At 40.4% G+C, this 14611-nt stretch overlaps 1 protein-coding gene across 5 annotated transcripts in view; it reads left to right on the plus strand.

Annotated features, from left to right (window-relative positions):
* The first annotated feature begins 1337 nt into the window (after nt 1–1337).
* FOXJ2 (forkhead box J2) overlaps nt 1338–14611 on the plus strand; it is a 44949-nt gene continuing 31675 nt past the window's right edge. For 3 of the 5 annotated variants that reach the window (XM_061584295.1, XM_061584299.1, XM_061584298.1), the window contains exon 1: nt 1338–2646. The gene's annotated coding sequence lies outside the window, so the exon portion shown is untranslated. The remainder of the gene's footprint in view (nt 2647–14611) is intronic. The other 2 variants (XM_061584296.1, XM_061584297.1) reach the window with 2 other exon arrangements.

Genomic DNA, 14611 nt, shown 5'->3' on the forward strand with positions numbered 1-14611 from the left:
TTGTGCGCCCTTTAACTATCCAGAAACACAGTCTGGGGTACTCCTAAATCTAGCTTTGCCACTTGAGGAAGTGACCACCGTGGTCCAGAGCATCATTCACCAGTTTATGTTGGTGCACAAGCTGGTTCCCCTTCTGGACAGAGAGCCTAGCCACAATTATCCATGCTCTGGTAAAAACTTTCACATCGGATTATTGCAATGTGTTGTACAGCTGCCAGGCTGTTAACTGGGACTAGTGTTGATACCATATCTCGGCTACATTGAATAGCTTCACTGGCTTCCAGTGAATTCCACACCAAATTCAAAGCTCGATATGGCTTTTTGGACAGGTATTTATTGGACTGTCTTCAACCTCACCACTCCATTAGATTACTGAAATAATCATATGAGATTATTATTATTATTTCATTAATCCCTTCCTATGAAGCATCTCAAAGAGATTTCACAATACAATAAAAAGAGATATAAAACAATAGGATGCCCCCATCTACTAAGTTAAGATGACCAGGGAGAGCCTTTTTGGTGATGGAACCTGAACAATTGATTGCTAACTATTTTCTATGTTTTATTTTATTTTTTAAATTTTATTTTACGTTTATTTTTTGGAACGGCTTTGGGTACCTTGGAAGAACAGCCTAGCAAGGTTTTTTTTTTTGTAATGGTCCTTTAATGATTTAGGAAACAACGCTAACCCACTTACCTGGGAGTAAACGCTATCTTCAAAAGCCTCCGGCAATGGGTTAAAAAACAACTCAGAAGACAAGACCAATTAAAGTTTTTTAAGACACATAATTGTCCCTATGAAAAAAAAAGGAAAAGAAAAAAGGAGAAACTCTGTCCATAATAAGATTTTTTTCTTTCTCGCTACGGACAGAACTCTGAAATGTGAGCGACCCATAACAAGTATTGAGAGGTGGTAAATCTTTTCGATTTAAATATTTTAAATCCAAACGGGGAGCTAAGATATTGAAACGGTAGCGCAACTGGTGGTAGGTAACTGGGAAAGAAGAGGGCGAGATGACGGCAGCAAATTTGGAGTTCGTCGCCAGGCGCGGGCGAGGAATGAACGATAACGATAAAAGAGTATGGTGGGAAAAATTAGTAACTATCCTTTTGGAAGAGGAAAGGCGTATTGTTTCTCGTTTTAGGGGCCAAATCAGGTGATAATTAATTATCTCAGAAATAAGGAGATGTGGTGGATTGATTTCCCGCCTGGCTGAACGAGATGCTTGGGCGTTGTACCTCTCAGGCAAAAGCCATGGAGAAGCGAGAGCTGTCTCCTACGAGAGGAGCCACCTTAAGGCGGGGAGGCGGGGGTGGCGCGGCCTGGAGGAAGCCGGGGGAGGCGGAGCGGAGGCTGGGGCGGAGCTGGGGCCTGCAGTAGCGCCGCAGCCCGGAGCACACGGAGCGAGCACCAGCAGCAGGATAAGGAGGAGGAGCGAGGCCGGGGCCTGCAGAGGGTCTGCCCAGCCGGCGCCCCCCGCCGCCGCCTCGCACCGCTCGGGAGCCCCCGGGGAGCAGCCCAAGCCTGGACAGCAGCAGCAGGCGGCGGCGAGAGCGCCCAGGCCCAGAAGCCGCCGCGGCCTCCAGTGGCAACCGGGTCAGGAGGAGAGCGCCCCCGAGCCCTCCCCCTCCCGCCGAGGGAGAGAACTCCCCAATTCGGCCCCAAGATTCTGCTGCCCTGTTAGGGGGAAGATTCCTCCCTCCCTATACAGACCGAGGGAGAATCTTGGGAGGAGCCCTCGATTACCCGCTGTCCTCTTTTCCTGTAGAGGGTGGGTCTTACATTTATTGCCCCCCTCTCTGCCAAGGACAGCACGCACAACTAGGCCCTGCTTGGCCAGCTGCACACTCCCACAAGTTTTAGTCACCCCCAGCCTTAACCGAGGAGGTATACCGAGGATTTAAAGGGCGCTCAGAATAATGGAAGGGAGAGTAGTGAAGGAGCGCTTATAGCGGCCGCCAGAGCAAAGGGGGGGAAACTCCTATGTACCGTCATCTCCTTTTTTAAAAAACCACCACTCCCTACTTAAATTATTCTTTAACTGAATAGGTACCTACCTACTACTCATTTAATTCCCACTGTCTTATTAGAACCACCTTCTTTATACTACCTAAACCTAGCCAATAACAGCCCCCCCCAAGAGATTGTCGTCGAATATCAATTGTGAAGGGGGAAGATTGGCTTAACAGGCAATCAATCCCAGGGTAGAAAAAGAACAATATCAAACAGCTGTCAAAGGGAGGAGACCTATAATAACAAAAATCCTCCTTGAAAAAATGAAAAAGATGCTTGTTCCTCAAAATGTCAAAAAGGGGCTGTGTTAGCTAAAGAAAATAAGGAACTCCTCAATATCAAAGGAGGTGAAAGTGGTTCCCATTATAGCTACTCGCCCAAAAAAGAAGGGGGGGGAGAACAGGAGTGACATCATTTAAGTAGCAGCCTAGTCAACATAAAAGAGGAATATACCTGTAGTTTTAAGGGTTTGGAAACCCAAAGCTGATCTCTCTACCTCTCACTATCATTCACAACTCAGAAAAACCTACAGCAGCGGCACTTTGAGCATGAGGCCTGTGTGCAGAGTGTGAAGGACAACATCTTTTTTTAAAAAAAGTTCAGAGTCATCCACTGCAGAAAATCTTACAGTGAGTGACAATATCTTATCACATATATCTCCTTATCTGTTTTGCTGTTCTTTCTCCCCACCTGCATTCTTTCTCTCTTACCATTTTCCCCCTCTTGGTTTTCTGCCTTGGAAGTCTGTATGCCTGTATGTGTTTTGCTATCTTGTTTTCTAGAATTTGTTTCTTGCCTTTTAAAAAACGTTCACCTACTTGATTTTTCCAGTGAGATATCCTGCCCCAAGAAATTTTCAGCAGCCCTCTGGTATTTTTCAGCACTCTGGGTAGAGGTGTATGTATGTAGAGATATATATTCCTACCATTCAGGAGTCAATGAGGAAAGAATCGCAGTGGTCAAAAGTTAATGGGTGGAGTGTGTGTGATTATTTACTTGGGAGGTATCATCACACTGTTAATGCAACTGTACTTGCATGGTTGTCAGCACAATCCTGTGCATGCTGAACTCTGTGTGAGACTTAAGCTTCAGATGATAAAGCTGCATGTTAAGTTTCCCTGCTGTGAATTATCTTGAATTTGGTATAGTAGGTCTCTCTTTCCTCCACTCTTTCAAAGGATAATATGGGGATTCTAATGCATGTTAGCAACCAGGAATACAGAGCCCAGAGATTGTAGCTATTGCTGATTGATTAATATTGGAGTATAATCTTGTGAATGTGGAGAATTCTATCTGCAGTGTGAAATTAGGTGCACTTGATGGCCAAGATTTGTCTCGCCATTGCTGCCCTTGATTTGATCTTTCTACTTTATGAAGAGATACAGACAAATTTTAGTGCCAATGTCCTGAGATGGGAGAGTTAAATCTCAGGTCATGGAAGCCTTTTGGCAACAGTGCATAGAGCAAGTTACACACTGCAGCTGCTTCTGGTAGGAAATAGAAGCCTAAAGGGTGACCACTTCAGATAGTGCTTTTAATAGATTTCATTGACAGTGATCACTGTGAGAAAATATACCGAATTACTTACTTATGGTATATAACTGATATTTCAGTCCAGTTTGGGGGAAGACAGTTGCAAGGAGATTTAAGATCAAACTATCTCTTGCCTCATTTACCCCTAGGGACGTCTGACAAATGATTGGTTACAGAGTATACCTAGAAAAAGTATTCAGAGGAGGAGTTCTGGGTTGTTGTCATTGACTTAAATTCAAAACTGTCTGGAGATTTAAAATTAATTGTCCACACCTGGCATTGCTTTTTTATGGCTGCGATGTTTTAATTGGTGAATTGCTAGATTAATCAATGGAAAAATATGATAAATGAAAACAATGCCTTTATGTAATAGAGCAGTGGAGTTTAGAAAAATGTTGATTGTTTTTAGTTCACATTATTATAAAATATTCCAGATGAAAAAAAGTATGCATTCCTGTGTGAAAAGAGGTGGTAGTGCCTCTTTTTATAAGATGCCTGCTTTGAAACATGCATGCAGTCATCTAAACTTCATCATCCAAAAAACAAAGAAACTATAGAATCATAGTTGCAAAGGACCTCAAAGATAATCTAGTCCAACACTCTTTTGCTGCAGGAAATTTACTGCTACATTATCTGTGATAGGTAGCCTCTGCCTAGAAATTTCTAATGAAAGAGAGGCCACCTTTAACATGTTTTTTTCTTTAGAACGATTGCTTTTTCATGTGTGCAAATTCATACAGATTAACTACACATGTAGTTAATGGACTAAGATTTATTTAGTTGGGTGGCAGCTCTGCAACATTTGTATTTAAACTTCCCAGTTGACAAGGTAGTTTTTTTCTGGAGAACTAAAACTTGTAATATATGGTCTCTAGATGATTTTTTGGGAAGAATCATAGAATCATAGAGTTGGAAGGGGCCTTGTAGGCCATCGAATCCAACCCCCTGCTCACAGCAGGAAATCCACAGCTAGAGCATCTCCAGCAGATAGCTGTCCAGCCTCTTCTTGAAGATATCCAGCAAAGGGGATCCCACCACCTCCCTAGGCAGTTGGTTAAAACAAAAGTTAAAACAAAAATGAGTCTGTTGTAAAATTCTCCCGAGTTGTCAACAACGTGACCATTTTCTACTGTGTTTGCTTCTAATGGTTATATTTATTTATTGATTAAATTGATATCCTGCCCTTCCTCCCAGAGGGTAGCCCAGGGTAGCTAGTATAAAGTACTAATAAAATGAGATTGAACTTCAGACTTAATGGAAGGGCAATATGCTCATTATAAGTGGATTCCAAGTATTTTTCTGTTGGAGGAATTATTTTTCTGGGGTGTTTTTGTTACCATTCTCCTCTCCATACACATTACCAAGAGTGTCAGGGGTTTGGATATGCTATGAAATACTTGCAGTGTTGCGCGGGAGAATCATTTAATGGGTCTTATTTGTTAAATGTGAAACTGCACGATGCTGTTCATAAAATTCCTACACATCAGTCTCGGAGTTAAAGAACTTTGATAGTAGGAGCGTTATGTGGAAACTGGGTTCCAGGGAATGGAAGATCCGTGGAGACAGTTGTCTGATTAGTACTTCTGGTTGCCAATGGAAACAATTGCAAGTATTTTTGGTGGAATTGTTCAGTTGTTTGTGACCCAGGAATGTAAGCAATAGGTGGGAGTGGGAATGGAAAGAAGAAGCTTGCACCCTTTCACAGTGTACTTCTTCATAACTTATTAATGCCCAACAACTTCAAAATCAGACTTTTTCAAAATAACAGTCTATAGATTAAAAATATATATATTTAAAGTTACCTAGATTAATTTTTGTGGTCTTTCGGAGTGAGAGATCTGCTTCCTTTGGCATTATTTAAATAGTGCTGAGAATTGTCAACTCTTAAGTTCAGTGGCACTTATTCACTGGAAAAAGTCTGTTTAGGATTAGGTCTAAAAAAGGTTTATGATTAAATTATGGGCATAGGAGAAACTAATGAAATATATATGGAGTTGTTATTAATTCTTTTCATCTTTAAATAGTTTTTTTAGAGTAACGTTTCTAAGACTGAGGGATCAGGCAAATGTCATATTGAATTGAAAAACAATTTGAAGAGGCTGAATATTATTTTTGAAACTGGTTGTGATGATCTCTGCTTCTTGCAAAAATACTTTTGCTTTATACATGGTGCTGTTTGACATCAATTTTAATTTTTTTAGTTTCATTAAGTTTGTAAGTTCTTTAGGTTTGTGGTCCTCTTGCGTTCTTCCTAGAGGGTTTGGTAACGACATCTTGATATTTAACAAGTGCATCTGACGGTTTAATGTTAAGGCTCAACCATAAAGTATGTGAATGAGTGGTAAAGATCAGTGCCTTTGGGCATGGTCAGAGTCTGTTCTGTCCCTCCAAGTAGCCACAACCAGTGCCTATATACCTGGAGTAATGGACTTCAGAGTCAGATGCCACCCAAGCAGGCTTGAGTTTGGATTGATGTCCTGTTGGTTTTCCTATTGTTAAAAATAGAAGATTTCATTTTAAAAATATGATTTTAGTTTATATCCCACCCTTTCAAAGATTGTTCAAAGTTACTTAGTTACTTAAAAAAAGTTCTAAACATTTTTTGAGTACAAAATATTCATTGTATCAAATCAAATCTCAAGAAAACTTCAAAATGAGTATAATAAAACAAAATAGTAATTCATAAAACTGGCCTCTGTGACTGTCTAGTTGCTTTTGAGGATGGAAAGAAAATTCCATGACCTGGATGAAGGTGCATGATGCTGATACAGGCCTGGGCCTGCCTCTTCTTTGGTTCTTTCATGCAAGGCAGCTGTTTTTTCTTTAGGCCCACGGTGATGGAAGAAACATTGATAATAATGCAGGCTTAGGTTTACCCGAAGAGCAGTTTGGAACATACAGTGGTGTAGAGGGTGTCCCGTTTCCACACATGTATAGCCAGAAATGTTAGACTTGTCCTGGAATTTGTTATATAGGTGAGATCTGTACAAAGCCACCATGGGTTCTGAAAGTGATTGTGATCCTGCCCATCTCTGCAGAAGACCCTTTCTCCCCGAGTATTATAGGAGATCAGTGCTGGAAGTCCATAATCATACAGGAAGTCCTGTGCACTGTTCTCTGCCATAATATTTCGGCTCTTTTTTGCAGGTATCTACAGTTAACGGAAGGTCCACAGAAGGTCAGTTAATGTTAAAGGATTTCTGGTTAGTAATCCATAAAGAGGTAGATAATTCACAGTTAGTTAGGCTTGTCAGCTTTTATTTAAAAAATGGCATGACATGGGAACGGGTGGACGCCAGAACAGAAGCCAGTGGATCAGACGTTGTTGTTATGTGCCTTCAAGTCGATTACGACTTATGGTGACCCTATGAATCAGTGACCTCCAATAACATCCATCATGAACCACCCTGTTCAGATCTTGTAAGTTCAGGGCTGTGGCTTCCTTTATAGAATCAATCCATCTCTTGTTGGGTCTTCCTCTTTTTCTACTCCTTTCTGTTTTCCCAAGCATTGTCTTTTCTAGTGAATCATGTCTTCTCATTATGTTTTCAAAGTAGGATAACCTCAGTTTCATCATTTCAGCTTCTAGTGATAGTCCTGGTTTAATTTGTTCTAACACCCAATTATTGGTCTCTTTTGCAGTCCATGGTATGCACAAAGCTCTTCTCCAACACCACATTTCAAATGAGTTGATTTTTCTCTTATCCGCTTTTTTCACTGTCCATCTTTCATCTCCATACATAGAGATTGGGAATACCATGGTTTGAATGATCCTGACTTTAGTGTACAGTGATACATCTTTGCATCTGAGGACCTTTTCTCGTTCTCATAGCTGCCCTCCCCAGTCCTAGCCTTCTTCTGATTTCTCGACTATTGTCTCCCTTTTGGTTAATGACTGTGCCAAGATGTTGATAATACTTGACAAATTCAATGTCCTCATTGTCAACTTTAAAGTTACACAAATCTTCTGTTGTCATTACTTTAGTCTTCTTGATGTTCAGCTGTAGTCCTGCTTTTGTGCTTTCCTCTTTAACTTTTATCAGCATTTGTTTCAGATCATTACTGGTTTCTGCTAAGAGTATGGTATCATCTACATATCTTAAATTACTGATATTTCTCCCTCAATTTTCACACCACCTTCATCTTGGTCCAATCCTGCTTTCCGTATGATATGTTCTGCATATGATTAAACAAATAGGTCAGATATAAATAAACAGATAGATATAAACAAATAGATCAGATATAGGGTCATATAGTATCTGGAATTGCCTGAGTTGTCTAGCTCTAGTAGTGGCTACCTGAGAGAACAGGTGTTTACTAGTCAGACCAGTGAAATACTGACTGGTTAGTTTCCTGCTGTAAACAGGGTGGCGTCTCTCTCTTATACTGCAGTAAATAATACTATTGTATCTCTTCCCCCGTCCCCAGGACCTTAACTACTGTGTTTACTATAGTTCAATACAATCTGGCTTATAGTTGTGTTCTAGAGTGAAGATTTTCATTGTAAATTTTACTGTAATTAGGGAGATAACTTTTGAACTGACTCCAGTGCTTGAATTTGCCACTGTTGTGAAGCAATATTTTCTACCCTCCCACCCATCCCCTTGTTATGTTTAAACTGTCATTTTAGATTTCAGAGTAAATGCTAATAATATCATTTTTCCTGCGTTTTTTTCTAGTAGAATTTAGCTCCTGTGGAAAAGTTGCATATTTCAGATGCCAGTTGGCCCTGGTGGTTCTTTTTGCAAACATAGTACACTGAAACCATGGTATGCATTTATGTGTATATTTCATGTAATTTATAATAAAACCCTAAAGGTATATTTGCAAAGCTAAGTGATGAAATTGGGAGTAGTGGCTGCTCAACACTTTCCCTCTGGTCATTTTTTCATTCAGAATTTCTCCCCTCCCAAACAGCATTTCCCCTTGCAAGCAGAAAAGCATCTTGAGAGGATATTTATATTTTGAGTGAAAAAAACAGCTGGAGAGGCTAGAGTTAAGCAGTCCCCCACCTTCACTATTCCTCTGTTTAACTGCAGTCTCCCAAGGCTATTTTTAGAGTGTTTTTTTTAATTAGGGGAAAGTTGGATACACCTGTGTGTATCTCTTCAGATTCAACCAGAACGGTCTATGATGAAGTTGTACAATGTGTGTGCAAAAATCCGTAGTGTGTTAAAATGAAGGGTCACTAAGAAATGAGTTTAATAAGTAGGAGGATGGTATATGCTCTGACACTCATTTTAGTATCTTGATGACTAAAGCTTTCCATCTGAATATTTTATAGTTCATTCCCTGTGTAGGACATCCAGAACTTTGCAAAATGCAAATAGTATGCAATAGGCCCAGATAATAGTAAATTTGCAGGGTTTTCCCCAGACTGAACTGTGCATAGTATTTTTTAAACTCTGTGACACATGGAGGTTCTCTGAAGTAGGAAGACTATCTTCCTCTGCTGTTACAGTGCCTCAATTCAAATCCCCCCCCCCCCGTTTAGTGGCTTCTTATCTGTTTATTGCATCAAACCCTTACCTGAAGCTTTCAGGCTTTGTAGTACTTTCTCACCTCCAACACTGCTGTTCTCATTTCCTCTTACATCCCTCCTCCCAGCTGTTTCTTTGTCAGAGTTTTTTTCTTGGGTGTCTACTTGTGGCATTCATGAACACGGTTGTACTCTGGGATAGTCTTTTTGATTCCGTTGACTAATTCTCCTATATTCTACTTTTTCCAAAAATGTTTAGATTTTTGTATCATCTTCTAGGCCAGGTGTTTTAAACTCCCATCAGCCCTAGCCAACCAGAGAACCAAGATGGCTGGGGCTAAACCAGGTTGAGGTTCTAGTATTTCCTTCTAGTCCTGCCGAGTTAGCAAATACCTAGTTCAAAATGAAATTTTTTTATTAATCTTGGAAGGTATAGCATAGCTAACTTCCTCTCCACACCACATCCAGGTACATGAACCCTAGAAAGTAGTTCTAACAGGGCTAAACAGATAATTTACTTTAAAATGAATCTCTGACAAGTTCCAGAGGAGGAGACGTGTTAGTCTCTCTCTCAGCAAACACAAAACAGTTTTTGATGACATGGGCTTCACTCACAAAAGCTTATGCTTCAATAAATCTATTAATCTTTTGGGTACCCTAGCCCTTTTTTATATAAAAGTAGGAATGTGTGGCAGGCACATCCATTTAATCTTCCTGGTGTGTCTTCTTAGGGATATGGTTCAGTTCCAGTCGTGAGAAAAGATGGAGAATACCAGTTGCTTTTAAAGGAAGCATGTTAAAACAGTGCAGCATTGGGGTTGGTGCAGGCTCAGCACTACTAATATTAAAAAGATATATTGTTTCCTGAGCTAAATGTCTTGGAGGGCCATGTTGAGAAATCAGTAAGGAATTATAGGCCGCTTTCTCAACCTGCATTTCAGAAAGTAGCTTGCCAGCTAGCTATGCTGCCACTAACTCCAGTAGTTTCAAATTCATATTGGAGTTCTATATTGTCTTATGTGATTTTTCATATTGTTTACTACTTTGGTAAAAAAATCTTTTTGATTGGGCAATACACACATTTGCCAAATAAATACAACCATTACCTTGCTTGGCAGGTAGTGGGGAGAGAAATTTGATGTTTCTGTAGAGGACCATATTTGTCTCTATTTGCTGTTATCTATGGTTATAATAACATGTTTATTACACTAAAGTAATGATAGCAGAATTTATGTAACTTTAAAGTTAACAATGAGAACATTGAATTTGTTAAGGATTATCAATACTTTGGCAAAGTAATTAACCAAAATGGAGACAATAGTCAAGAAATTAGAAGAAGGCTAGGACTGAGGAGGGAGGCTATGAGAGAACTAGAAAAGGTCCTCAGATGCAAAGATGTATCACTGAACTCTTCAGTCAGGATCATTCAGACCATGGTATTCCTGATTTCTATGTATGGATATGAAAGTTGGACAGTGAAAAAAGCATATAAGAGAAAAATCAGCTCATTTGAAATGTGGTGTTGGAGGAGAGCTTTGCGCATACCATGGACTGTGAAAAAGACAAATAACTGGGTGTTAGAACAAATTAAACCAGGACTATCACTAGAAGCTAAAATGATGAAACTGAGGTTATCATACTTTGGACACATCATGAGAAGACATGATTTATTAGAAAAGATAATAATGCTGGGAAAACAGAAGGGAGTAGAAAAAGAGGAAGGCCAAACAAGAGATGGATTGATTCCGTAAAGGAAGCTACAGACCTGAACTTACAAGATCTGAACAAGGTGGTTTATAACAGATGCTCTTGGAGGTCGCTGATTCATAGGGTCGCCATAAGTCGTAAACAACTTGAAGGCACATAACAACAAAGACTGCAGGCTTTGAGGAGCGGAATCCTTGTTCTTTGGTTGTATGTGTTTATGCAGTTGTATTATGTAGTTCACACTATACTGTCTTAACATGGTGCTGCTAATCTGGGATTGGTACCAATGTATTTTTGAACTGTATCTGTTTATGGGTTAAAATTTTCAGTCTAAGATTTGGAGTCTTAGAACAATAGGGGTTTGTACTAGAATCCTAGGATGGAGCATACTCAAGATAGTTTAACAGAGATTAGTAAACCCTACCTCATTTTAAAGAGGACACAAAAAGGGTGTAGCTTTCTCTAGTCTATGTATGACTGAAGTGCATTTATCAGTTGTGAATATGTAACTGAGAGATGGTTTTCTTCTACACTCAGAGTATTATTTATTTATTTATTGCATTTATATACCACCTCATAGCTGAAGCTCTCTGGGCAGTTTACAACAATTAAAAACATTAAACACAAGTATACAAATTTAAACCATACCAAATTAAAATCCATAAAAACCGATAGGCAAGTTAAAACACATGCTATTCAAATGCTGTTAAAAATTCCTGGGAGAAGAGCAAAGTCTTGACCTGGCACCGAAAAGATAACAGTGGTGGTGCCAGGTGCACCTGATCAAAGAAATCATTCCATAATTTGGGGGCCACCACTGAGAAGGCCCTCTCCCTTGTTGCCAGACTCCCAGCTTCCCTCTGAGTAGGCATCCAGAGGAGGACCTTTAATGTTGAGCGTAGTGGGTTCATGTCGGGAGAGGAGTTCCATCAGGTATTGTGGTCCCAAGCCATGTAAGGCTTTATAGGTTAAAACCAGCACCTTGAATCACGCTCGGAAACATACAGGCAGCAAATCCAAGCATGCCAGAATTGGTTTTATATGTTCGAACTGTGGTCTCTGTTACCAATCTGGCCGCTGCATTTTGCACAAGCTGCAGTTTCTGAACTGTCTTCAAAGGCAGCCCCACGTAATCTAGCTTTAGAAAAATGGCTTTAGATGCAAGTTAAAGATGTGAAACTCTTTACCCCTGCCTACTTGCCAGGCCTAAAATGCTTGATTCAAGGGTTTATTCTTTTTTCTTAGTATAATTTCTAAAACAACCTGGAATGCTTTGTGAATGACTATGAAAAAAATCAAGGGATATTTACTTTTAGTTCCATGTTGTGGAAATCCAGTTTACTTCTACATTACTTTCCAAGTTGGAAGGCTTTACAGATGACTGCAGTAGGGCTTCAACATCCAACACACCAAGGAAATGAAATTTGGAAAGCCACTGGAAAATGGCCTGAAACTTTGCTTTACCTCTCTATTGGAAGAGGCTTGTCTTTCCATGGTCACCTCCAGCATGTTGTTCCCAACAAGTCCTTACACAAACAGAGCAACAATTATCTTCCCAAAGAATATACAATTAGATATTTTTCAATTTAAAGGTAGTAAACCAAGAAAAACAGCTCAGATTTTGTTTGTGAATTATAACATTAAAACAAAATCAACACTCTGCTCCTCCCTTCTATTTACTATTTATTTAAAACATTTATATACCACTTAATTTCTAAGCAGCATACATAAACATAAACCATACAGATAAGAAATTAATAAAAACACACCATAACTTGTCTTAAAATGTTTGCTGGAACAGAAAGTTTTAGTCATGTGCCTGAAGTTCAGCAAAGAGTGTGCCTGTCTCATCTCAGTTGAGAGGGAGTTCCATAGGCTTGGGCCCACTACACTGAATGCATGACTTCTAGTAGTCACAAGCAGTACATCTGAGCCTTGGATGGCCTTACGAGGAAAGGTTGCAGCATTTGGGGCTTTTTAGTTTAGAGAAAAGGCGAGTCAGAGGAGACATGGTAGAAGTGTATAAAATTATGCATGGCATTGAGAAAGTGGATAGAGAAAAGTTCTTCTCCCTCTCTCATAATACTAGAACTCGTGGACATTCAAAGAAGCTGAATGTTGGAAGATTCAGGACAGACAAAAGGAAGAACTTCTTTACTCAGTGCATAGTTAAACTATGGAATTTGCTCCCACAAGATGCAGTAATGGCCACCAGCCCTCTACTTCCTGGACTTCCTGGACCGTGTTTCACCTGATGAGCGCATGGAGGCTCGCCCCCCCCCTGCTGTCGGCGGTGGGAAAAGTGTACCGGGCAGAGGGTGGGTGTGCGAAGGAGTGAGAGATTGCGCTCAAAAACTTTCCCTATATAAGTCTGCTGAGTATTGAGGGGGGTGTTGAGTCAACTTTCTTCTTATATCGCAGAGCATGTCCAGAGTGTAGTTAGGGATTCCTAGTGAGTTGATGTAGGGTTTTCTATGAAGCGCTCTGCTTTTGGTATATCCATTACTCTAATAAAACGAGATTTACTTGCGCCAGTGTCTCAGTCTCCTGGTATCGACTCTGGACGGGACAGAGGGTGAGTAACTCCGTTGATTGGCAAATGGCTAGTCTCCTGGACACGCGAACCACCCTCCCACAGTGCCTCCATCTTCCCAGGGTTCCAGCTCAGTTTATTAGCCTTCATCCATTTCACAACTGTATCCAGCCAGTTTTCAGCCTCTCCTGACTAGATGTTATGGAGAAATAGAGCAGCGTATCATCAGTATATTGGTGATATTTTGCTCCCAAACTCTTAATGAGTGCATCCAATGGCTTCATACAGATGTTAAGTGGCATTGGCAGAAAAATTGTGCCCTGCGGGTTCCTTACTATCTGTATCCTGTCCCACCTTCTGAACTCCTGCCATAACCTGCTTTTCTAACATGTCATCATGCATGTCCCACTTTGCTTTAATATTCTGCATACCTACTTTTTAGCTGTGCAACAAGAGGAGGTGGCTTCAGGGGGGAAGAAACCTCTCTCAGCACCTACTGCCTTGACGTGCGCAATAATATTCTCTTTGATTCACTTTTACCTGTTTCCTGATCTCTTCAGAAAATGTCTTGTGTAGCATTTTGTGATGCTGCCTCCGGTTACTGTGAGACTGCCCTAGTGCTTGGAGCTTAGGTTTAGATTAACTAAATTTGTATATAAATGTTTCAAATGAATATAACATTTAGAAACTGTATACCCTGCCCTTCCATTGCAGTGATACCATGTTTTGCTTTTTCTTCTCATATAAATCAATAATATGCAGAGTACATGTGGGGAGTTCTCCGCATATACAGCAACCGCTATGTGGATAGTTCTGTTTCACTGTCAGATCCAAGGCAACGTACCCCTCCTGAACAAAACGTTATAGTTTATCACCATCCTCTAATAGTAATGTTAGCCGATGGGAAGGGGAGTTTCAGAAAGGGGGGCACATGCTTTTTCTGTTCCCACCATCCTGAAGTCTTTCCAAACAGTGCTATATTGTGCTAAAGGGAAAAGGTGGCCTTTCCCTTCCCCACTTCTGAAATCTCTGAAAATAGCATGGCTAGAAGAGGGTTTTTATTTACCCTCATGGTGCTTCCCCGCAAACTGTAATCACCCCTAAAGGATTCCTGTATATCTTGGAGAGGGGAAAGGGTATCCCTTTTCCTTTCTTCATTCCTGAAATCTCCTCATACAGGTTTTTTTTTTGGGGGGGAGAACTTTAACTTCATTGTGCAGATCTCACTCTTCCTATTCTGAGGCACTTTTCCCCCCATTCATTTCTCTTGTGGTGTGAAAGCTGAGAATCTATAGATTTCCTGAAAAGTAGCATCACTGCAGCTTCAGATTTTTATGCATGT

Source organism: Rhineura floridana, chromosome 9 (assembly GCF_030035675.1).
Source record: "Rhineura floridana isolate rRhiFlo1 chromosome 9, rRhiFlo1.hap2, whole genome shotgun sequence".
Classification (NCBI taxonomy): Eukaryota; Metazoa; Chordata; class Lepidosauria; order Squamata; family Rhineuridae; genus Rhineura; species Rhineura floridana.